Source organism: Tasmannia lanceolata, unplaced genomic scaffold, assembly GCF_043159265.1.
Source record: "Tasmannia lanceolata isolate RefF3 unplaced genomic scaffold, GAP_Taslan_0.1 ptg000119l, whole genome shotgun sequence".
NCBI classification, from domain to species: domain Eukaryota; kingdom Viridiplantae; phylum Streptophyta; class Magnoliopsida; order Canellales; family Winteraceae; genus Tasmannia; species Tasmannia lanceolata.
The window spans coordinates 47,501-52,500 of record NW_027518795.1 but is presented as its reverse complement, the minus strand read 5'-3'; positions in this window follow the sequence as shown (position 1 = coordinate 52,500).

Genomic DNA, 5,000 nt, shown 5'->3' with positions numbered 1-5,000 from the left:
CATATAGAGAGGAATCGCATTTTTGCCCGGATAGGCACCGGAATGCTTGGCCTTGGCTTGCCATAGCAGGGCATTGCTGGGTTGGGCTCCCTTGGCCTTCCGGGGGCCTTGGACGCTGTCTTGGGAAGACCATGGGCACAAGGCCATGGCATATAGTGAGGAATGGACCACGGTTGGCAAGGCTAGGCATATAGAGAGGAATGGACCACGGTTGCCAAGGTTGCGCAAGTTTTGGGCATTTTTTGCCCGGATATGCCCAAGTATGCCCCGATAGGCCCGTTACGCCCCGGTATGAACGCGTATGCCCGGATAGACTCGGTATGCCTTGGGATACATGCGTATGCCCCGATAGGCTTGGTACGCCCCGATATGCGCACGTGTGCCCCAGTAGGGCTCGGTATGCCCCGGTATGTACGCGTGTGCCCCGATAGGCCCGGTATGCCCCGATATGCACACGTGTGCCCCAATAGGGGTCGGTATGCCCCGGTAGGTACGCGTGTGCCCCGTAATGCACGTTTCGCAGATCTCCCCGCATGTCCCGCCCCTATATGTAATACTTACTTACTTACTTTCTTTCTTTCTTGCTTGCTTGCTTGCTTGCAATGGTTGGGAGTGCCCGGCATGCCCCGCTGCAGAGACCAAGGGCGCAATGACTTGGCACCGCGGATGCCGGGACTCCGGCACTTCCCGTGGCACTGATGGTTGGTTCCAAAGACAAAAGGCCGTGCAAGGCCACCGCACCGCGGATGATTTTGCTCGTGCTGGCGCCGTTGTGTGGCCAAAGAACATGCGCGAATGCTCGTGTCGGAAGGGTTGGTGTCCTGGCCCCGCGGGTGTCACGAATGCTCGGTTGCGAAGACCATGGGACCAGAGCCATGGCACGTCGGATGATGGCTCCAGCTGGCGCCCCGGCACTTTCTGTGGCATTGATGCTCGGTTTCAAAGACAAACGTGCGCAGTGCCAGGGGACCGCGGATGACTGCTCGTGCTGGCCCCGTTGGGCGGCATTGATGGTCGGTTGCAAAGAAAATGCGCGATTGCTCGTGTCGGGGCCCGGCAAGCCAAGGCCAAGCGAGCCATGGCACGTCGGATGATGGCTCCAGCTGGCGCCCCGGCACTTTCTGTGGCATTGATGCTCGGTTTCAAAGACAAACGTGCGCAGGGCCAGGGGACCGCGGATGACTGCTCGTGCTGGCCCCGTTGGGCGGCATTGATGGTCGGTTGCAAAGAAAATGCGCGATTGCTCGTGTCGGGGCCTGGCAAGCCAAGGCCAAGCGAGCCATGGCAACGCGGATGATGGCTCGCTAGTGCTGGCGCCGTGCACAGTGGCCTCGCACACTCGCCCTGCACGCTTCCCTTGCACGCAGCCTTGCACACTAGCCTCGCATGCGAGCCTTGCACCCTAGCCATGCAAACTAGCCTTGCACGGTAGCCATGCACACAAGCCGTGCACATTAGCCATGCGCACAAGCCCCGCACACTAGCCTTGCGCACAACCCTTGCACACAAGCCATGCACTCGAGCAATGCACACAAGCCTTGCACTCAAGCAATGCACACAAGCCCTGGACACTAGCCTTGCACACGGGCCTGGCACACAAGCCTTGGGCACTAGCCTTGCGCACTAGCGTTCCACATGAGCCTTGCACACTAGCCTTGGACACTAGCCTTGCACACAGGCCTTGCACACTAGGCATGCTTGGGCGAGCTGATCCCGCATCAAGTCGACGGGTCTAGGCATTCTTGGGCGCAGATCCCGCATCGTCTCGTCGCGTCTGGGCGCAAACACGTCGCGTCTCGTTGCGTCTTCAGAAGTCGTCGCTAACAGCACCTTTGGTTGCCACTGGTGGTTAGGCTGGTTGGTTGCGCAAACCCTATAGGAGGGTGGCATGCTGGTGGGCGTTTTTGCCCGGATAGGCACTAGAATGTGCAGATTTTGGGCGTTTTTGCCTGGATAGGCTAAGGAATGGGCATGCTTTGGGCGTTTTTGCCCGGATAGGCACCGGAATGCTTGGCCTTGGCTTGTCCTAGCAAGGCATTGCTGGGTTGGGCTCCCTTGGCCTTTTGGGCGCCTTGGACGATGTCTTGCGAAGACCATGGGCACAAGGCCATGGCATATGGTGAGGAAAGGACCACGGTTGCCAAGGTTAGGCACCGGAATGCTTGGCCTTGGCTTGCCAAAGCAGGGCATTGCTGGGTTGGGCTCCCTTGGCCTTCCGGGCGCCTTGGACACTGTCTTGGGAAGACCATGGGCACAAGGCCATGGCATATGGTGGGGAATGGACCACGGTTGCCAAGGCTAGGCATATAGAGAGGAATTGCATTTTTGCCCGGATAGGCACCGGAATGCTTGGCCTTGGCTTGCCATAGCAGGGCATTGCTGGGTTGGGCTCCCTTGGCCTTCCGGGGGCCTTGGACGCTGTCTTGGGAAGACCATGGGCACAAGGCCATGGCATATAGTGAGGAATGGACCACGGTTGGCAAGGCTAGGCATATAGAGAGGAATGGACCACGGTTGCCAAGGTTGCGCAAGTTTTGGGCATTTTTTGCCCGGATATGCCCAAGTATGCCCCGATAGGCCCGTTACGCCCCGGTATGAACGCGTATGCCCGGATAGACTCGGTATGCCTTGGGATACATGCGTATGCCCCGATAGGCTTGGTACGCCCCGATATGCGCACGTGTGCCCCAGTAGGGCTCGGTATGCCCCGGTATGTACGCGTGTGCCCCGATAGGCCCGGTATGCCCCGATATGCACACGTGTGCCCCAATAGGGGTCGGTATGCCCCGGTAGGTACGCGTGTGCCCCGTAATGCACGTTTCGCAGATCTCCCCGCATGTCCCGCCCCTATATGTAATACTTACTTACTTACTTACTTTCTTTCTTGCTTGCTTGCTTGCTTGCAATGGTTGGGAGTGCCCGGCATGCCCCGCTGCAGAGACCAAGGGCGCAATGACTTGGCACCGCGGATGCCGGGACTCCGGCACTTCCCGTGGCACTGATGGTTGGTTCCAAAGACAAAAGGCCGTGCAAGGCCACCACACCGCGGATGATTTTGCTCGTGCTGGCGCCGTTGTGTGGCCAAAGAACATGCGCGAATGCTCGTGTCGGAAGGGTTGGTGTCCTGGCCCCGCGGGTGTCACGAATGCTCGGTTGCGAAGACCATGGGACCAGAGCCATGGCACGTCGGATGATGGCTCCAGCTGGCGCCCCGGCACTTTCTGTGGCATTGATGCTCGGTTTCAAAGACAAACGTGCGCAGGGCCAGGGGACCGCGGATGACTGCTCGTGCTGGCCCCGTTGGGCGGCATTGATGGTCGGTTGCAAAGAAAATGCGCGATTGCTCGTGTCGGGGCCTGGCAAGCCAAGGCCAAGCGAGCCATGGCAACGCGGATGATGGCTCCAGCTGGCGCCCCGGCACTTTCTGTGGCATTGATGCTCGGTTTCGAAGACAAACGTGCGCAGGGCCAGGGGACCGCGGAGGACTGCTCGTGCTGGCCCCGTTGGGCGGCATTGATGGTGTGTTGCAGAGAGCATGTGCGATTGCAAGTGTCGGCCGGGTTTGGGTTCCCTTGGGCTTTCGGGTGCCTTGGACGCTGTCTTGCGAAGACCATGGGCACAAGGCCCCGTCCTGGCCCCTTGTTCGATTCGCTCTCGTCTTGCGCTTGCTTCCAAGGTCCTCCATGACCTTCCCCATGGCCTTGCTAGATCCCCCCCATGACGCATGACCTCTGTCCGTTGATTGGTTTTGAGTGCACACCATGCCCGGCTTGGCACCGTGTTGTCGCGTGAGTGGCATTTGGATCGTGCATGCTGGTGGGCTACCTGCCAATGCGCACAAGCCTTGCACACTAGCCTTGCGCACGAGCCTTGCACAAAAGCCTTGGACACAAGCCTTGCGCACAAGCCATGCGCACAAGCCTTGGACGCTAGCCTTGCACACAAGCCATGCATACAAGCCTTGCTCACAAGCCTTGGGCACTGGCCCATCGCAGTAGCCTTGCACACAAGCCTTGCGCACTAGCTTTGGGCACGAGCCTTGCGCACTTGCCTTGGGCACTAGCCTTGCACACAACCCTTGGGAACTAGCCTTGCGCACCAGCCTTGCCCACAAGCCTTGCACACCAGCCTTGCACACTAGCCTTGCATACAAGCCTTGCACACTAGCCTTGCACACAGGCCATGCTCACTAGCCTTGGGCACTAGCCTTGCACACAGACCTTGGGCGCTAGCCTTGCGCACTAGCCTTGCCCACGAGCCTTGCACACTAGCCTTGCACGCAGGCCTTGCACGCTAGGCATGCTTGGGCCAGCAGCTCCCGCATCAAGTCGGCGGGTGTAGGCACGGTTGGGCGCAGATCCCGCATCGCCTCGTCGCGTCTGGGCGCAAACCCGTCGCGTCTCGTTGCGTCTTCAGAAGTCGTCGCTAACAGCACCTTTGGTTGCCACTGGTGGTTAGGCGGGTTGGTTGCGCAAACCCTATAGGAGGGTGGCATGCTGCGGGGCGCTGGAATGCGCAGGCTTAGGGCGTTTTTGCCCGGATAGGCACTGGAATGTGCTGGTTTTGGGCGTTTTTGCCTGGATAGGCTAAGGAATGGGCATGCTTTGGGCGTTTTCCCCGGATAGGCACTGGAATGGGCTGGTTTTGGGCGTTTTTGCCTGGATAGGCTAACGAATGGGGCATGCTTTGGGCGTTTTTGCCCGGGTAGGCACTGGAATGCCTGGCCTTGGCTGGGCATTGCTGGGTTGGGCTCCCTTGGCCTTTCAGGCGCCTTGGATGCTGTCTTGTGAAGACCATGGGCACAAGGCCATGGCATATAGTGGGGAATGGACCATGGTTGCCAAGGTTAGGCAATATAGAGGGCGGTGGGCGAGTAGGCCATGGCGTCACTTGTTTGCCCGTGTTTGCTCCCTTTGTGCGTTGTTTGGTTTTGGGAGCACACCTACCTTGCTAGGCTCGGCGGCTTACCCCTGCCCTTGTGGGTACTGGGTTGCACGTCT